Below are 20,859 nucleotides of genomic sequence, written 5' to 3' on the forward strand. Positions count from 1 at the left end.
TTTGATTTTTTGACACATATACTAGATCTTAGTCAATAGTAATATAAGCTATAGGAAAAGGAAATCTTAAATCTGAATTACCTCAAAAGTCTTGAAGTATAGCAACCTACCACTTAAAATAGATAACATCTCTCTTGTTTTAATGAATTGTCTGATACCAAATGAAGAATTGGTGGCTGTGGAAATTGCTTTCACCTGTGCAGATATTGTCATTGGTGGCTAGAGGCCACCAAAGCAGAAAGGGGTGAGGTGTCAAAGGCATAATTTTCAGGACATTTATTATCTTCACTATTATTAATTAAAAATTTCAATTGCAAAATGATGGGTCCCATTTTTATTTAAATTTTTATATCCCAATAATGGGACTATTTGTTTCAAGAAGGACTGTATTAAGTAAGGTGGGTCCACAGGAGTCTGTAGTTAAAAATACTCAGGCAACACTTCACAGTCATCTTCCCTACCCACAAAATTGGATCTGCAGGGATTTGAATGTGCTCACCGCATTTCAGTCTGTCTTTATTTGAATCCATTATGTATTTTATATTTCTTATTCTGACAAAACAATCAAACAGAATGGCAATGACATATTTAAGGCTGGTTATAGTAATGTTTAAGGCAGTAGAAAAAAGTGAGATGGTCTGGTTACTAAATCATTCTAATAAAGGACAGCGTTGCTTAGTTCTATTTTACAGTCTCCTGAACAGTAACAACAGTAGCTTCTCCACTATTTTCATTTTTAGTCAAAGCAACTGGAGAATAAGATGGGAAGAACATCAGAAGTGTTGAAATAATTATGCTACTGCTTGAAACAATGATTTGCAAGTCACTGTTATATAAGAAATGTTTCCTTCATTTTCTGATTTTGTTGTTGTTTTTTAATATGAAACATCTATCAAGTAAACAGGAAAGGAAAACTGTCTTTTCTGAGTGGTTTCATTTCCAGTGTTTCTTTGGCGTCCCCTCAAGGGTCAGACTCAATAAACAGCTGTGCACTATGTGTGAATAAAATCAATGTTGCAGAACTGCATAGCACACCAGCAAAAAAGGGTTTTAATTCTTTTCTTTCTGAGCGTAACTGGGACACTTACGAGTTTAACTTTTCCTATTCCAGTATTTACTCTCGGTGCTTGCACCAAGGAAGAATTCAAAACAAGAAACAGCTGGAGCCTTTTCTTTACACTTCACCTGCTATTCACATCAATAACCCTTCAAAACACAAATGTGCTGGCAACTCGCACACAATTTTCACTGCACCCACTTTTGTATGGAAAAGAAAAGTAACTTCATCATCTCACTTGGAATAATAAATATCAGAAATCTGCATGACACCATTTTCTGTGAAGGCTCTTATTTCCTATATTAAAGGACAAAATGACTTGCACAAGAGGGATATTCAGATCTATAAAGACACATGTATATGCTTCATTTATCTGCATGAATATATATACTTTTTTTGTCTCCTTGGATTGTAAAGAGCAGGATAAACCTTGTTATTAGGCATGAGATGTTGCAAGCAGCACCATCTATGCAGACAAAGGGTGTTTTGTAAATGAGTTTGTTCTTCCTGAATGGGTGCAAGGCATTTCTTGGGTTTGGCTGGAGAGGATTGCAGCCCACTTGGCTGAGAGGGAAGCATTTGGTTTGTAAGAGTTGTGCATCTACATTGGGTGGAAGTGCCTTAGGGTAAAGCAGTAGCAGGGAGAAGGAGAATGGTAAGAATGGTAGGTGCTTGCATTGTGCACATATCTGTGTCAGGGATACTTAGAGCATATTAAAAATGTTTTTGATTGCTCCATCTTGTAGCAGCAAAGATGTACAGGGGTTCCTGCAAGCACTCAGATCTTCTGTTGCCTGTTTGGGCTTCCTGAGTGACTGTGAATATGTACTGTTTATAAGGACACTATGGCCATTTTGGAACAGATCTTAGGGGGTTTCAGATTTCATACAGCTTGTGATAATGTACTAGCTTGTTCAGAGTAAATGTATCCTACGGGGTCTGCAGTGAGCAGTCATGGAAAATACAAGGATAGGAGAAGAGATTGCACTATGTCAATTTTTGTTAGGAGAGGTAATAAAAATGTTGGCTATATACCTGTTTTTTATATAGGTCTCTACATTGCTTCTCAGGTAGTTGCCTGTGGAGGCCTTGTGAGTGGGGCAAGGACACAGAGATAGATGGGTGATGGAATGTTGCAAATCTTCCCAGATTGACTTGGGGAGATTTCAGAGTGTCAGAACGGATCCCATATTTCAGTGTATGCCTGGCTAGCTTGGAAACATGGGCTGAATGAGCCTTCCTTGATATCAAATTTGTCTTTTGGCTGTTTCAAGTCATCCGAAGAAATGGCAATGTTTTTATACTGATCTTGCTGATGTCCTCCTAGTGTTACAACCAATGTCTTCTCTTCTAGTTCTCATAAGCTCTGATGTAACTTCAGTTACACAGCAAGACCTTTTTTTAGGTCCGTGGAAACTTTTCAGGGATTTTCTGCAAGTCTAACAATATTATTTCCTTTGCACACCTGTCTAAATAGGTTACATGGGGTAATTGTTTTTCTATTCTTTGTCTCAAAACAAAACCTGGGATACTGGCATTTTCGTGTCTCATGGTTAAGATTTTTAAGTAGAACTTATTCATGTTCCTGTACATGTCATGATGTAGGCTATAATATAACTTGTCCTGCACACAAATTGTAAAATAGGAAGGGCAAGTCATTTTGTGACATGAGGTAGTTCTGAAAACTAAGCTGCAAGACGGGGTTCTGACCTCCCATTAACATCTCAGTCTGGGTGGGGACGGAGGGGAGGAAGGGGGCAGATCTGTGGCGTAGCCATTCAAATGTTGTGCTGGTTTGTTTCGGATGACACTAGTGTTCCCTCATCTGCCCCTATAGTGCTGTGTTCTGCGCTTGTAGCTAGAACAGTGTCAGTATCACACCGGTGCTTTGGCTGTTGCTGGGCCATGCATGGAGGCTGCCCCTCTGTGTGCCTTCACTGAAAGGCCAGCAGTCACATCACCAGGACCACCAACCTAAAACAGCCAAAGGGATCTTCCATACAGCATGTTTGGCAATAAAAGCTGATGGGAAGGAGAGGGGGGGCTCTCATTAGGAAAACGGTCTTCATGAGCAACAGCTACACATACTGAGGCCTGCTTCCCAAGACGTGGCCAGACATTGCTTGCTGAGGGGAAGTAGAGAATAAATGTTTTCTCCCTTTGCTTCCATGTGTCTTTTGCTTGGTTTAGTCTCTTTGCTTTTAATTAAACTGTCCTTATCACAACCTGTGAGACTCTTTTTCCATCATATTCTCTTCTTTTGAGGGGGAGTGAGAGCGGCATGGTGGTTAGCTGCCCATCAGGTGAAACCACTGCAGTTGTTGACTTAAACTTTCCTCTGCGATAAAGTCATCTGCTCGAAATATGCAAAACTTATTATTGCCTGCTCAAATCAGATAGTTGTCATGAGTTACAATGTCAGGAATACCAGGAATTCTCTTAGAGTGACATACATTGAGGAATACAGAAGAACTTCATTGACAAATGAGAAAAGCAGAAGTTGCCTCTTTTGGCCCATGTTAAAAATAAATACCAGACACATACACACACACACACACACAAAAAAGTGACATCTTAGTACTATATGTATATATGCAGCTATGTAACTTGATGGAAAATGGGTTAAGCTCCCTTTCATCTCCCTGAAATGTGCACATCTGAAAGTTATCCATGCAAGCCTAAGTCAGTGGAGACAAATACAAATAGGCACATCTAGGAAAACACTTCAGGTAACAAAAGGTAAAAAAACATCCTGCTTTTCTATGTGGATTGTAAAGGTAACCTGTAGACAGACAACTGACTTTAAGATGCCAGAAGTTAGGGAGATGTATCCTACCTCTAGCACAAGGAGTTACTGTCTGGCTCTGGAGGGCTCCACATCAGTGTGTAGCATAGCTCTATAAGGGTTGTTCTTTAGGTGTAGTGCTAGTAGTACATTAAGAGACTAAGATGACTAACTCATACTCTCTGAATCACTATGAAAGATCTCAACATCTTATGTTTAGGTTCTACTGCTCATTTGGTTGTTTGGATCTGACCTCCGGTCTATCAGTGAAAAAACAATGCCCGATTTTATTTATCTGTTTCAAACTGGTAATTTGTTTCCCTCTAGCTTCAGTCTTGGAGGAGGCATGCACCTTCACATGAATTGTCAGCAGATAAAGCAGTGTGACTCCTGCTACATACCCGTTCTTCAGCAGTGTGTGCTCAGGGACAATTTCTTTTACACACTGACAGCTTGACACATGATTTTTTTTTCCTTGATACTTAGAAGAAATGAAAGGATTTTACAAACTTGCTAAAGATGCTGATTCCCAAAGCTCTGTATTGTGAGTTTTTTATTAAAGCATTCCAGCGTCACAGCATCCAGACTCGTGCCCTCTTAGTTGATAGTCAAGGGGGACATTTGCAGGACTGACTGCACAGTGACCTCAGGCTTCCAGCAGCAGAAAAAATGCCTCAGGGAGACTCAAGAGATTTATCATAATGCTGTTTGTTTACAGAAACTTTCAGGTACAACAGAGACTGACAGGTACAGTACCACATAGGTTAAACAGTAAAGAGCTTAGCAATAACAATATAAAAAGACAGGCAGTCCAATATTTACATTGTATACAAAATTTCTGTCTGTTGGATGATGTTTGGAGTTCCCTAGAGCTATTTTCCTTGATATGCTGACGTTTTTGGGCCTACAGTTCAACGTGCTATACTGGGTAGCAATTCGTGAAGTTTTGTTTTTTTTTTTCTTCCTGTGATATTTCTTACAGCTGGTCAAATTTTGGAGAAATGAAATATTTTGAGGAGGCTTTTGCCTAATACATCCATGCTAATATTTTTTAGAGCCGCTGACATGATAGTTTGATACAGAGGTAGAATAAGGTCATAAATATTTACTGGCCACAATTTGGCTTTTCTGTTTAGCAAGTGGAAAGGAAGAGTCAGGTCCTCACTGGTGAATTAAAATGCCTAGCTAGCTGGAAGGCAAATTCCAAGTAAGAATCTCAATTTTTCCTTTGATGTAAAATCTCTCTGTGGTACATGTACATTTCTGCAAAATCTGAATAACTCACAGAAATATATTTATCCACATAAACTTTGCTGTAGAAAGGGACAATGGTATCCTTGTTGGACAGATAGGGTTCTGAGACTCTGTGTCCTAGCTCACAGACGTAGTTGCAGAAGTTGTTTTTTAGCAGATTGAAATTAAACATTGAATTCCAAGTATACAGTCATTAAAATCTCTGTATAATCCTCCAGCTGTACAGAGTTTTGCCAGTGAAGTTTCCTTAAATGCTTGCTTAGGCCTTAGGGTGGGATGAATCACTCTGCATGTTCTCCAGTGACTATGAAGGGAACGTCAGCTTTCAGATTAGACTAGGCACCTGCCTTGCATGCCTCAAAAGATCCATGAGGTAAACCCAGGTATAAAACAACTAAGCCTCCAAGAGACATGATTTCAGGCACAAATCCCACCTTGGTATTTGCTGTTGGTTATGCAGGTAGCTCTTTGCTCAGCTATGAATACTCTGACACCCTTCTCCAAGCTATTGATGTTTTCTGGAGCAAAGGTCCTTAAAAGTCAGGCAAGTTCATCTGTGAATATAGATCACATGCTAGACTCCCAGGTTAGCAAATTATTGGAACCTTTTTCCTTCCAGTAATTACGTGAACTCTTTATGAAGCTTGATTCAAAATATTTTGTAGCCATTAGGTAATTTTTTTGCACTTTCAATAGACAGTGCATTCCCAAATTTCAGCTTTGATTAATACAATTCACCATCACAAATGTCTCATATTCAGCTGCTTTTTTAAAAAAAATCGCTTCATTTACTGATCTTATCTGTTGAAAAAGTTTTTATGCTTCTACCTGGAGGTGATACAATTTTTCATTTTATTCTAAATTCTGTGGGGGGTGAATCATGCTATTCCTATGCACATTATAACAATTCATGAAAAATAAAATACAGGTATACATGAATTGCAACACCCTTTAGAGTTTCTGCTCTCCAAACAAGGAAAATAATTTCATTTATGAGCTAGGTGATAGCAGCTAGAAAGAAAAAAAAAGTAATGCAAAACATCTTGAGGATTTTTTATATATATGTAATATATATATATATATGCATATGTGCATGAAAAAACAATGCATAAAGTCTTCTGATCAACCAACCTTGAAATAAACCACAAGCAAAAGAGACAGAAATGACACCTATATAATAGTCTCCAAAGGCAAAAAAATAACTACTGGTTTTACAAATTGGTGGTTGCTTGAAGTCTAGACTGCAAACCACATTGGATTGTGCAGCTCTCAAACCACACAAGGGTGGAGAGTATTATAGCAGCTGTTACCATGGACGTTGACAGAAATCTGAAAAGTGCAAAGGATAAACATAACCAAAAAAAAAAAAAAGAAGCTTTTCCAGATGGCTGTACAGCTTCCTAAAATATACACTGCCACTGAAGGTTGGCTGGATTGAAAAGAAATGTCTCAAATAAAAAAAACTGTAGAAGCTGCTGCATGTTAAAAAATAGTAAATTAGAAGACTTTTTAAGTGAAAAAAATCTCTACTCTCTGTAGAACTTAAATATATAGTATAAAGTCGCAGATGGGAGATATAACTAAGATTAGTGCATAGATAGTAATGTGAGCACCATTTAAAAAAGAATGGATGGATGGTTAAACGATAAATGCCATCTAGCTGCATTTTAATAAAACAGACTTAGTGTGGCTAGACTAAGAGAAGTAATTAAAACTGATGTTGACTAGAAAGTCTGCCTGCTTCTTTTCTGTAGATACCTCATCACGCGTGCCCATGCCTGTGTCACCTCCAGATTATACTAATGTAACTGATTTATCGGGGTCTGCTTTTGCTATGTGGTCTCCAGCAAGCAAAAGGAATGAAGCTGGAACTCATGCATGAGAGCTTGTCAATGTCTGCAAATTGTAGTTTCCTTGAATAACTGCCTGCTATTTAAGATGAATGGCAATTCCATATATCATGACACATAGTGAACACCATTAACAGGTATGTTTCTGGATGTCAAAGTGCTCCTGATACTACCTTCTACTGAGAAACTTTCACCAGTTTGGCTAAAAGTGTCCAGACCCATTTGTCTGCTGGAAAAGTTAGACAATAATTATCAAAACTCTTCCAAAATCAAAACTTAAAGGACTTAGGGCGGCATTCCACGTTACCTAAAGTGAGAAACGTGCCACTGTTGCAGTGTTACAGTTATGATTGCTGCAATAAGAGAGTTAAAATTTTGGCAGGTTTCTGCTGTTGTGACTGTCATCAAGAGGCTGTTCTGAGTGAGGACATTCCTCACTCAGAGGAATTTCAGTCCAGTCTCTAGCATCAAGGTATTCATGGCGGATTTGCACTTTTTTTTCTCTTACCAACATTAATCTTTGGCTTTCACCATTTTCCCCTTTAATTTCTAATTTCTAATTAGGTTTATCTTTCCACTTAAGTTTCACTTCCTAGACTAACTGAGCCACCTTCTAGAGGTGTACCTGGAGGTGGGCAATTGCTTAACCTCTCATGATCTATCTCCTCCTCTCTGTTGGCCAGCCTTACAGGCCCTCCCTGCATTTCTCTGCTTGATCATGGGCCAGAGGTGCTTGAGATATTCCAGTGCACCTAAAAACAAGGAAGGGAACTAAAGGAACTAAAACAGTGCCTGACATCTTAACTTAAGAATTGTTACTTCTGAGCATTTAATTGTGATGTCTTAACACTCTAAACATTTTTAGTACCATAGAGGCACGTATAGAGCAGAGAGTGATATTTCTGAAATAACTATATAAACTTCCACCGCCTGTCAGTATAATTCCACACTCTATTGCTAATTTCAATCTAAATTGCTTCCTTTCAGGCCTAAAACCATGCAATCTAAATAATATATTAAACATGAAGGATCCAAATGAAGCCTGGCAGTCACTCAAGGTGAGATTACAGGCTGTTTAAAATGAGCATGTGCCATTTTAGAGGCAGGTGTCTCAAAGGTAATTGTCATCATCTTCTCCTTTGGATTATTCCAGAATTCATCAGGAAGATTGTGTACTTCCATTAGCCTCGACAGCTGGTTCCGCTGACGCCTGGATGTCATAAAAAGTGTTGTTAGAGTGATACATTTCTCATGGAGAGTGCATGGGTACATGGAAGAAATACTGCTGTGAACCAGGTATTTGCCTGAATGACTCCTTCCTCCTATAGCATAGAATAATCACTTGTTATTAAAGAAAAGACGCCATTGAAAACATTGTCCGAGCTATTACAAGTGCCTTGGCATGCAACCTCCAGATACAATTTCTTATTGTAAATTCTCTTGCAGGGAAATAATACAAATAACATCTCATTTTAGATGATAGACTTTACTTTCCTAACCATATTTCCTAGCCAATCAACAGAGTAATAATTTTATTAAACAATTTAAAACATATCTATGGCTTTATGAATGTATGGACAGTGTATACTGTCTCGTGCCTCAGCTAAATTAGGAAGTTATATCCTGGCTCGGTAAAGTACTTGCATAAAGAACAATTACTTGGAATATTTATAGCAGTTGCTTAGGTGTTCCCTAGCTGTTTTGATTAATTAAGCCTCTAGAAAGGCTCCCTCCCCTACATCAGCAATCGTTGTTTATTAAAACCATTACACTGCTTTCTCAGGATCTTCCTGTTGAGCTATAATTTCATTATCTCAGTGACTGGCTCCACTGGGGTGTTTCTGTTTGAATGCAAGAAGATTAGTGTGTTAACCCTTTGTTTTGTATATTGTATACTATCTCTGACACACAATTATAAGTCAGTCATTGTAACTGCACTACATGCAGTAGCTCTAAGCGAAGCAGAAGAAACAAAACTTAGCTCTAAAAAGCAAAGCTTAGGTTGCTCAGTGTGACAAAAACCAGATAATCTCCATTCTAGATTACTGAAGGAATTGGTGCAGGAAATAACAAGTCCAGCAGCAAGGATTTTAATTAATGTTTTGGGTGCAGTATGATCCTATGATTAGAGAATACCAGTCTTTTCAAAATTAGTCTCTATCATCCCCCACCATATACTGTTTTCGTACTTCTGTCCAGAGCCATCTCAGGGCTTCTTAATTGTGAGCAAAACTGAGGTTTGCCACTGCAATGGGTGAGGATCAGGGGAATTTATTTTGTCCTCTTTGCTTGTAGGGATATTTCAGTTTTGTGATCATGCGAAGGAGGGTTTTGGGAGGTCAGAGTAGACAATAATCGGGTGGAAGAGTTTTTTCAATTTTCATTTGAAATAGAGACAACTGAAAGAGATAAGGGAGATTTTGAGTGCCATAGGTCTGACTGAGGTGGTTTTCCTCTTTCACTACCCTTCCAATCAAATCTCTTTTTTCCCTTCACCCCACAGAAAAGATACTGGTGCAGGCTCAGCATGGACTATGTGCTGAGGACATTGCCTCCTTTACCAAGTCTATGAATAGTCAGAACTAGGCTTTTCACCTCCCCAGAGACTCATCTCTTTTTTTCATTTATCCCATTCATACAAAATTTACTCCTGTGTCACCATCCCTTTATATATTCCTTCCTCTCCCTTCACTTTCTCCAGGATAAGATTTATTTTTTTAGGGTGTCCTTCTTCTGGCTGAGTTTCTGCTTCTCCAGTCTATAACAGCACAGGACACAGTCTCCCACTTCCTCTGAAACCACCCTCGTATTCTTTCCCTTATGACCGGGAGCTCTTTTCATTTATTATTTTTTTCTAATTCTTTGCTCAGTCTGGTCCCGTTCTGCTTTCTTCCTCTACCTCCATCTCTCCACTATCACTGAGAGCAGGAGCTAGACATGACCCATTCTTGCCTCCTGCTCCCAGTGCTGTCAGGGAAGCAGAGACAAGACACAGAGGACGTGGGGGGCAAGGTAAACAGACATCAAAACAGTGGCTCCCCTTGGCAGCTGCCACCCCAGTCTATACCTAAAATCAGCCCTATTACCAGGCAGAGAATTAGAAAAGTGTTTGAAAGAAAAGATAATTAAGGAATAAAGGCAAATGGAAAACTAGATAAATTACTGCAGAGTTTTATCAAAGGTAATTTTTGTCAGATTAGCCTATTATCTTTATTTTTTCTATTTCTTTTCTTCCTGTGCAGGGTAATGCAAAGGCTTTATCTATTTAGATTTCAGAAAAGCACTTGCTACAACCTTGCATAGGAAATTTGTACAGTAGGTGGGATGACGACAATTAGTAGAGAAAGTAGGGTGGATTAAAGAGCTGTTAAAAGGAGAGGATATGCAGAAAGGGGATACTGGAATGGAGAAAGGCTACTGCTAGTATCCTCAAGGGATCAGTCTATGACAGATCCTGTTTAATGTATTCATTAATGACCTAAATGTAGGGAACTAAATATGCGCTTCTGAAATTCATAAATGGGTATAAAGCTGGGAGGTAATGCTGAAACAGGGAGTGGGGTGGGAATCATCCATTAAAAAAAAAAAAAAAAAAAAAAAAAAAAAAGGTGAGTGGAGTATCAGATGACTTAAGCAACTGAAATAAGAAGTATAAAACTCTAGAGGTTCAAATGACTGGGCACTCAGAAACCAGTAATAAAAACTTCTGCTATAAATAGAGGATTTCTAAATTGGAAGACAGAAAAGATCATTCCTTAGCTGGAAGATGGCTATGAACTGTGAAGGACTTTACTCGGTTTCACGTGTTTTCCATTTTAAGATAGCATTCATTGGTTAAACCTTATTTGGCAGATTGAAAAAAAAAAGCCTTTTTAACCTAAACAAAAGTATCAAAAGGAATAAGGTAACTTTCTGCAAATACTTTCAGAGAACAAATATCACATAGGACAAAAGTTTTGAAGTTAAAAGATAAGATGTATACAAGATCAAAATCGATCTTCAGTAAGTCTATGAAAAAGAAATTGAGTTGCTGGAATGGTTTTCCACATTGAAGACTGGAGAAGGAATCAGCGTTGTTTTAAGATGATGCTTGGTAAACTAATGAAAGGAATTGTAGATCAAAATAGTAAAATTTAAGGAGCCTGGAAATGAAGTTTTTGATACAAGTCCTTGGAGATTTGATGTCTTTGAAAACAAGACCAAGTCACATGGCCACACTGTATATTAATATCTTTTTGGGTTGAGGTTGCTTAAAGGAGGGTGGATTTTTCCCTGATGATCCACAGATAACTTCTGAGGACTGTGCAAGGAGAGTTGCTTTCCTTTGACCTTTGTGCAAGAGGAGAAATAGGCTGTCCTGGTTTCCCTGGAGCCATTGCATGTTCAAGACACAATGGTATGAGTCTTCAGCTTAGATTGACAGGTACTAGTTTTCATCCACTCTTTCTACACTGTAGGGTATGATCTGCTTCTTATGCATGATGAATTAGATGAGAGTAGGTAAATAGCAGAGACTGAGCTTGCGTCACAGTAAATCTTTGTTTATTGAATACCAAAAAACAAAAACGGTGCAGGACATTGGGAACATGCTCAGTCCCTTCACATTCCCTTCAGAGGCTCACTGTAGGCTTTGAGTTTTCTACTGTAGGTCATAAGGTTCTTTGAGGTTGTACGAGAGGAACTGCTGATGCTTTATGTGAAGCACCACACAAAGGAAGGACAAGTGAAATCAATGTGCAATGGATCTTTCATCTGGTGTCCCATTGCAGAAGCAACATTCAGTAGCACAGGTGATCCCTTCTAGTCCCACATTCCTGTTAAAAATTGGCTGAAATGTGAAGTCAATAATCAGGCAAAACTTTTCTTAGAACTACTTGAATAGAAGTTCCTTGTAATATTTCTTCTATGTAGGTTCTCTGCCCTCTCAATCATATTTTTTTTCCTAAATAATAATCCATTTCCAATAAAAACATCACAGTGTGCAAAGACTCTACAGTCTCTAAGAATTTTCCCAGCAAGAGTCATCTAAAATAATGGTAAAGGACTATAATGATAAAGGAAGACATTAAGAGATAGGAATTGAAAAAAAAAATGAAATTATCAAAATAAATTGATAAATAATTTCTTTTGTTCAAGATCTCCACCAAAATTTATTTTGTTAATATGTGTTTTGCCTCAAAAAGATTAAATGAGAAAGAAAAAAAATAGAAATCACAGAATCACAGAAATAATTAAATATTACTGCTCAAAATAAAAGGAAACATTTAGTTTTGCTTGAAAACCAATATTTTGAAAGAACGGAAAATTTTCTATTGAAAAATGTTTCTAAGGAAACATACTTTTCATTGGGAGTGTTTTTGACAACCCATAATTATCTTTATTTAGTATTAACAAAACCAGAATTGTGTTTGATTCAGACACAGACTGGACATAGAAATAGGCAATGAGAGCACTCAGTACACCACTGATAAAAGTGATCTGAAAGATGCATTTTGAAGCATAGCTCAAGGTTACAGTATATAAAAGGACAAAGTCTATCAAAATAGCTTCCTTCCATTTTTTCTTATTCTGTTTTGGCATCTATTTGAGCCACAGACATCATTCCCTTCATCTAATTCAGCATGTCTCATGATCATAACAGAGTGTTTTTAAAAGAGATTTTAAAGCATAGAAACAGTAAGTTCACCATGATCTGAGGAATGCAGGTGATTTAAATTATTTCTTTTTAGAATTTGTTTAGATTTTTGGAATTTAGAGTCATGCTGTGTTTCAAAAAATTTCTAAAACAACCTTTGTTTATGGGCTCCAGATCAAGGATATCATGCTGAATGTGGCCCTCCCTGACTTTGCGTGAAGTAAACCACTACCCACTGACTCTAATTCCCGTAATCTATATTCCTTGTTCAGGTACATTTTATGTGAATAGACATTTCCTATTATACATTTTATGTGAATAGACATTTCCTATTATACATTTCTCTTAATGAAAGTCTATAATTCTTGAGACCCCTGCAAACAGAAGAGAAGATAGACCTTTTCACTCTGACGAAATAATTTTGGACTATTTGGTTTCTAGTAAGTCTATCCAAATACTTGCAAGGTCAGTGGCACATATATTGTAACTTGACTGTTGTATGGTCCTGAGGATTCTTGGTATCCCTCTGGCCTGAGGTAACATAGTCTCCCAAGCTGTTCCTGTGCATGCTCCAGAAACAAGCTTGTGCCAGGGAGCATTCCCTATTGGCAGTGTAGATGTGGCCGATGTGCTGAAGAGTTCAAGCGTGGGCATGAAGAGGATTGTCATGTGTTAGTTTATGAGTGGAGAAAGGGCCATGGCATCCTGCACTAGAAAGCTAAAAAGTAGGGATTTTGTCTGTTTCAGACAAATCTTTCTTTATGAGCCTACCCAGAGAAAGAAGTAGGTGTAAGATGGCTGGGTAGCAGACGGTGATGTGGGAAACAAGACCAGCTCAGGTAGAACAGTGAACTTATGCTGGCAAAGAATGTCACAGTAGAAGGTGTTTTTATCACAAGCGCATAATAGCTGTGGGGCTACAGGAAGTGCGATTGTGGATGAAAGTGCTAATTACATGAAGTTGTGATTATGTGGGAGTGGGGGTTGTAGAATGATGCATGGAAAGGCATCAAGAATTTTAAAGAATAGATTTTTTTTTTCAAAGGCAATAGAGTTAGTTGAGAAAAACATCGACCTTATGGAAAAAAAAATAAAGAAAAAAAGCTATCTTACATTGAGTTTGAATAGACCACAGAATAATTTCTCAGGGAAAGCAGAGAAAGCCATGCCACCGGCAACTTGTATAACTAAACTGAATAAGGACTAAAGACTTACTGCCTGGGAAAGGCTGCCCTGAGAAACTTGTCTGGAACTGCCAGTCAGTATGGTACATTCTGAAGAAGAAGTGAGAAAGGAAGAGTGGTGAATAAGCGGAACCTCAGAAAGTTATAAAACCTAGAGGATTATTACTCCCAAGCATGGTATCTGGATCACAAGAAGATTATTAATATTAGTATGTACGGAGAGAGACAATTAGTATGAAGGATAAACTACTGCAGATTTCATAGGAAGACGAAGAGAGAAGAGTGTATTCATCATTGAGTCATGGAATATTAAAGAAAAATAGTATGTTATCAAAAGCTGATTATATTGCTTCTACAGAAGTTCTCACCTGTTGTAAATCAACAGATTTCTTTTGAAGTGGGAATTCTGTTGGTTTATAAACAGAGGAGAACTTGGCTGGCTGCTTGTGTTCCCATGCTGTCCTTGTAACACTTTGGACTGGAAACATTCATGCTCATGTTTTCCTGAATTTTAAGATACTATGGATTGTGAAATATTTGGCAGCCTAAGAAGTGCCATCTATCACTGCCGTTAGCATAATGGGAAAGCTGTTTGACCACAAAGCATACTCCACAACGACAACAAAAGAGAAACTCACTTGAAGTGTCGGCAAACTGGGAACAATGAGCCCAGTCTTGAGAGGTGCAAACCAGCCATAGCTCTCTTTGGAAGCAAATAAGGCAGATTTTGAATGCAAGAAAGAAAAAAGTTCTCTAGGGCTTATTCCTAAAAGGGACTAAAAACGTCTGGAGTACTCAGTACTCCATGTTGCCACTGAATTCTTATGATTCTGTTCTTGCTTCTTTATTACATCTTCACAACAAAATGTAGAACATTGTGCTTCTAAATCTGGAGGCTGTTTTTTTTTTTTTTTTTTCCATAATGAAGTGTAGTTTTATTTTCATTTCAAAATACATGCTCTTAAAAACCATAAGAAATTGTGCTTTGCAAGTTATCTGACAAAATGAAACTAATAATTTTGTTTGCTGCTAGTATCCTCCAAGCGGTAATGTGAACTGAGGTATCAATTATTTAGGACTATGAAGCACTAATATGGATATGGTGATTTCTCATTTCTACTAACAACTTCAAAACTAATTCTCATTAGCTTGAAATAATTATTTAGCTGCTTAGGAAGTGATTAAATTCAAACAGAAGTATATAATGTGTTTACAAAAAAGGAATTGGTTGACATTACAAAATGTTAATAGCTTTATTCCTTAAAACTGATTATTGGATTGGCCCATACATTTAAGGAATGTTCTTAAAACTGTGTACTGCCTTTTTCTTTCATGTAGAAATTGCATCTAATTTGGATTTAAAAAAAGAAAAAAAACTTTTTGGGGCTATCAGCTACAAATTAAGCAACAATCATTAAAAACAACAAAAAAAATCTAGACATATGTAATTCAGATTTTAATGGAAAAGCAAAATTATTTGCCCGTAATTGCTTGGCTAAGATTATTTTTGTTTGTTTGTTTGTTTGTTTTGTTTTGTTTTAATATTTGTTTTTACAGCACTTAAAGATGGGAAATACAGTAGCAGAAAGAAATCCTGTCACCCATTCAGAGTCCAGAAACTCAGAAGTAGGGAAGACCCAGACTCCTAGAACAGACATGAAGTTTGGGTCTCTGTGTTCCTAGCTTGAAATTCTTGAATTTCATTCCGGGAAAGCTGGAGGCTTCCTTTTGAGGGAGGCACCTTCTTTGGTTTATGTTCTTCACTTATCTTCCAGGTTTTAAGATTATGTACTCAGCAGTAATGAAAAAGTACTGAAAAAAAAGTGTAAAAATGAAGTGATGGGAAATGTTCTCTCTGCATTATAGCTTCCATCTTGGATGATGCACAGGGAGCTTAAGTGAGGAGCTCAGAAGCAGATGCATGGATGCTATTAAAGCTTATGTGCCAAAGCATTAAAACTAGAACTGTTCTTCCCCATAAAGGATAGAAAAAAGAGGGCCCTCTAGCCATAAATTCGCCAGTAAAGTGCATGTGCACTGTATCATTTGGCTCAATAAAAAATGCAGCATGTGGCAAAATTTTAGACAGATAGATGTAATTAACACTGAAAGGCAGATGGCAAGGAAAAGGGACAAGGGAAGAAAAAATATTTAAGACTGGGATACAGTGAAACTCTATAACATCATAAGTACATTAGGAATTCCATCCTCATAGCAATATTTAAATGCTTACTTAAACAGAAGAATATGCCACAGATTTTTTCCTGAATTAGATCCTAAGTTTTCAAATGAGGGTCAGTATATATTGGTTTATGCATTCACTGTTACACATTGTTGTTATCCAAAGTATAAATTTCAAGCATCCTGGAGTTAAGAAATGTGTTTAAGGGTGGCAGTTATACCATTTCTTAGAGGTATGATAAGAAGTGTCAGTGCCCTGCATAACAAATCATGTTTATGTTACAGTAGAAAGTAAACATTTGCATTTCAAACCCACACAAACTGTGGGTAATATGTTTAGGTTGCTCAAGTCAGCCTTGCAAAAAGTTCTGGAGTCTGCATTCTGAGCAAGGTGACTGTTCTCGAACTAACATGCACTTCATTTCAACCTTTGCAACCTATGGTTAGGAGTGTCAAACAGTGGGGGGCTTTCAGTACTTGGATTTAATGGAGAGATAATGGCAAAGAGCGCATTAGAAAAAAGGGAGGAGTGAGGTGGAATTAAACTGGGATTTTAAAAAATGGAAAATCAAAGTATGAGGTTTCAGACCTGTCAAAATGTTTAATTCTTCTTGTTCAAGCTGCAGATGGTTTGAGTCATCTTGTGCCAGAATTAACTTGGTGACACAGTAAAATAACCTTTCAGAAATACGTTTCCCATATTTTATTCATTGTTGCACTTTAGCTGAACCTATTCTTTGCATGAATAAGGTATTTGAGATCAGATGCCCTCTTCATACTTGCTTGGTGGGAATTAGAATGTGACTTGTTAAGAGCTAAGCCTAATTATGAAATGAAGGCATGAAATGTTGCTTTTGCTTACAGTGTGTTGTGCATCTTCATCTGTCTATGCAAAATACTTACGAAGTGTGCTAAAAATGAAACCCTTGTGTCTACATCATGCAAACAATCTGGAATGCCACCTTCTGTTATATAATAAACGCAGCCTCCTTTATTATATAGAAGAAAAATAAACCAAATGTAATATCCGTACCATTGAACCGGCTATTTAAGATAAAAGGGTCTGTTCTACTGTTTGGATGCCAAAACATACTGTTTGTCAGATGCCAAAGTCAAGTAGAAGTTACAGTGTGGTTGCTACAGTGTTCGCAGAGGTTTAGCAGGTCAAGGTACCAAGTAAAAAGCTGGGAATGAGTATTAAAAGTTGCCCATTTCTAAGTTTTTTTCATTCCCCCAGGAATTTCCTCTGCCTTCTACCAGCCAGTCCCTTTTGCTGACAGACGCTGTAGAGGGTCCTTTGTGGAGTGGAGACCATTAGAGCAGGACTCTGTGCAGGATCCAAAAAATGGTCTGTTATCTGGGAGACTGATTTTGAATGTGGTTTTGATACTGCACAAATCAGTCTTATTTAGCATAATGTGTCCTTTTAAGGTGGAATCAAGCCTTTTTTTAAAGACATATGTAAAGAAGAGAATTCACTTCGAACTCTAACTATTACAGGTTCAATGGCTGTCAATGAAATATGTGTATATATTTTCACAATACACATATCTCATTATACAATTAATTGCAAATAAGATATTTGTTCAAAGCAAGCTGCATACATATTTAAGTAGTTTCAGTAAAAGGATTATTTCGATTTTTAAATTAATTTTGGATTTTTTTCTATCTGAAAAAGTTATCCGTACTTCCTACAAGGGACTTTATTGAAGCAGATGACATCTTTCAAACCAGAAGAAGCATTTTAAGTTCAAGTGCTACATTTTGGTCTGAGGCAGGTGATTACTTTTATAAATCAGCTGTAAAAGGTAATCCTGAAAGCTCTCCATAAATAATAACCAGGACTGAAAATTTCTGTGTAGTGTGTGTGTATAATGGGAGGAAAATAGAGTTGAGGGAAATGGAGTTGAGGTTAAATGACTTTCCTTATGTAGCTAAATGGGCGTTTCTGCCATGGAAATCAAATGAGGGGTATACATATGGAAAGAGGGCAGGATCTGGTACAAGCTTTGCAAATGCTTCAAAAAATTATGCTGAGCAGCCCAGTCTGTTACAGCTTTTGAACAAAATCTGGAGGAGTGTTCATAACAAGTATAGAGCAATTTACATATTTTTCAGTTGTCAGACACTGTGCGCCACAAACTAACAGAGATGACTGGGTAGTATGGAAATCTGCTGCTGAAAAGTTGTCCAAATAGATTTCAGTTCAGCATGTTCTCCCATTATTGTCTGTGAACATTTGTACAAGTAAAACTTTGTTTAGAGCTGGTGAATTATAAACTCATACAGAAAGTTTATTTAATCAAAGCTGTATTTGTGCCAATGTGGAAAGTGGTTTAGCACAGTTAGGTCGCATGGTCAAGAAACTAATGCTATTTATTGCATGATTTGGATAGCTGTTCATGAAGCTGCAGTAGGGAATTTGTAGCTGTAAGGCTGATATAGCCAACATTTGCAAATATATATAGCTTGAACACCTTTTAGAAGTAATTTCTTTAAATTTTCAAATAAATTATTTTCCCAATTCTGGAGAATGTGTTGCTTTTTTGTTTGTTTGTTTTTCAAATACCAATATTTTATAAAATTATAAAAAAACATATATACTTAATATAGAATCATTAGGGCTTGGTCTCATTCAGCAGTATGCTGAGTAAGTACGTATAAAGTAATCTGATTTTTCTGGTGACTTCGTAGGTAGAAGAAAGGACAAAATTTATTGAATTAATAAATTCAGCCTTGACTTTGTAGAGCAAATATTTCAGTTATTGCTACTTAAACATGAATTTAATGTTTCTCTTTAAAATTTAAAGAAAAATATAAAAGTACTGTGTTACCTTGTCATGTATATCTGGATGCAGTTCAGATGGCACTTAAGGGGAGTCTTGACACCGTATATAAGTATTGCCTTATAAAGGAAACTCTGAATAGTTCCCATAAACACAGGAGAAAGTTCTAGCTCTATTATATAAAACATATTTTTTTTTCACACCAAACAGAGTAGTTGCCTTTAACATTGTCAGTTAAGGTCTGAGAGTGTTTTCAGTTTTACCCTGTTTCTGTTTGTACTTACATAGTAGAAAGATACGAACATTGTTGAAAATGCTCACTTTCATGTTGTAGAGATTTGTAAGAAACAGAAACCATTTTTAAATGACAGAATGTTTATTATTAACTGATGACTGATGAGAAAATGGAAATTATAGCCCTTGAAAAAAATGTTTAAAAAAATAAGCAAGATGAGAAGGCAAGCCCCCAGCATTTTTGTGGCAAAGATTTGGTGGAAAATTCCATTTGAGAAAACTGCAGTGGAATTTTTCAGCTTTCCAGCTATGGCCATAGAAGCATTTTGTCAACTGGGAGAAAGGGAAACGGACAAGAGCCTTCCAGTACAGCATCTGGGAAGCCATCAGTTTGGTTTTCCTAAAGGAAAAGTGTTCAAAAATTTTTCCAATGGCAAGTTCCAAACCTGCTTGTTTTGTTATTGTTGCAGTCACAGCTGTCCACTATAAAAACTCCTTAGTCAGGCTGAAGGATGAATGCAGGTCCATTTTCCTAATACCTATTTGATTTTCTAGCTGTGTTAACCTCTTTGTTGTGCAAGCCTTCAACAACATGCTTTTTTTTTTTTTTCTCCTTGTTTGTTTTTTTTTTTTTTTTCTCCATTGTTTCTCCTTTTGAACCCTTTACCCATCCATGATTATGTTATTGCTTTTGATCAGCACATTTCTGTAGTTAATCCCCTCTAGATTTTTTTTTTTGTTCCTGTTACAGCTTTTCTTACCTGCAAAGGTAACAGCTTCACCACAGCAGCTCAAATATACTGCAAAAAATCATTACGGATTTTCACTATAACCTAACATTTAAAGTAGTGATCAATCTTAAACTGTTTGTCTGTGCACTGTAAGTTATTAGCTCTCCCCAAGAATGTAAAAATATCCTTATCAGAATTTATATATTATTGAAAGAGTCAATTAGATCTATGCCTGATGGAAGATAGTATTGTTTGGTTAGTAGATTTTAAAAACTCAGGGAGACAAACTGCTTGCAGGTTACAGAAAGCTTAACATTATCTCCGTATTAAGATGGAAGGGAAGGGAAGGGAAGGGAAGGGAAGGGAAGGGAAGGGAAGGGAAGGGAAGGGAAGGGAAGGGAAGGGAAGGGAAGGGAAGGGAAGGGAAGGGAAGGGAAGGGAAGGGAAGGGAAGGGAAGGGAAGGGAAGGGAAGGGAAGGGAAGGGAAGGGAAGGGAAGGGAAGGGAATAGTTCAGTTGGAAGGGACCTACAAAGATCATCGAGCCCAACTGCCTCATAACATCAGGGCTAAACAAAAGTTAAAACATGTTATCGAGGGCATTATCCAAATGCCTCTTGAACACTGACTCCCCTCCCTAGGGAACCTGTTCCAGTGTTTGACTGCCCTCATGGTGAAGAGTTTTTTCCTAATGTCCAGCCTGAACCTCCGCTGGTGCAACTTTGTGCCGTTCCTGTGTGACCCTGCCATCAGTGACCAGGGAGCAGAGACCAGCACCTCACTCTCCACTTCCCCTCCTCAGGAAGCTGCAGGGAGCTCTGAGGTCACCTCTCAATCTTCTTTTCTCCAAACCAGACAACCCAAGTGTCCTTCGTCTCTCTTCACAAGATGTGCCTTCCAGACCTTTTATCAGCTTGGTTGACCTCCTCTGGATGCTTCCAAGTATTTTAGTATCCTCTAAACTTGTGAGTTAATAAAGACAAAGGAGCATACAGACATCTGAGCAAAATGGCTTTTAAATTATTTTTCATGTGTGGAATAACATCTTCTGGGTGCATATTGATCAGAGGACTTGTTCTGTCCTTGTAACAATGTGATTTTCCTGTTTTAATGTCAGAAATGAAGTTCTAATAGTCTGAATTTATAGTTTCACTGTCAATTCAA

At 37.5% G+C, this 20,859-nt stretch overlaps 1 protein-coding gene across 1 annotated transcript in view; it reads left to right on the plus strand.

Moving 5' to 3' along the window:
• The window catches only part of TDRD15 (tudor domain containing 15), a 45,053-nt gene extending 26,607 nt beyond the window's left edge, over positions 1 to 18,446 (plus strand). Inside the window, exons 3-5 of the transcript XR_011808594.1 lie at positions 7,934 to 8,004; positions 8,100 to 8,242; positions 17,184 to 18,446. The gene's annotated coding sequence lies outside the window, so the exon portion shown is untranslated. The remainder of the gene's footprint in view (positions 1 to 7,933; positions 8,005 to 8,099; positions 8,243 to 17,183) is intronic.
• The last annotated feature ends 2,413 nt before the right edge of the window (positions 18,447 to 20,859 follow it).

This window comes from Anas platyrhynchos, chromosome 3 (assembly GCF_047663525.1).
Source record: "Anas platyrhynchos isolate ZD024472 breed Pekin duck chromosome 3, IASCAAS_PekinDuck_T2T, whole genome shotgun sequence".
NCBI lineage: Eukaryota > Metazoa > Chordata > Aves > Anseriformes > Anatidae > Anas > Anas platyrhynchos.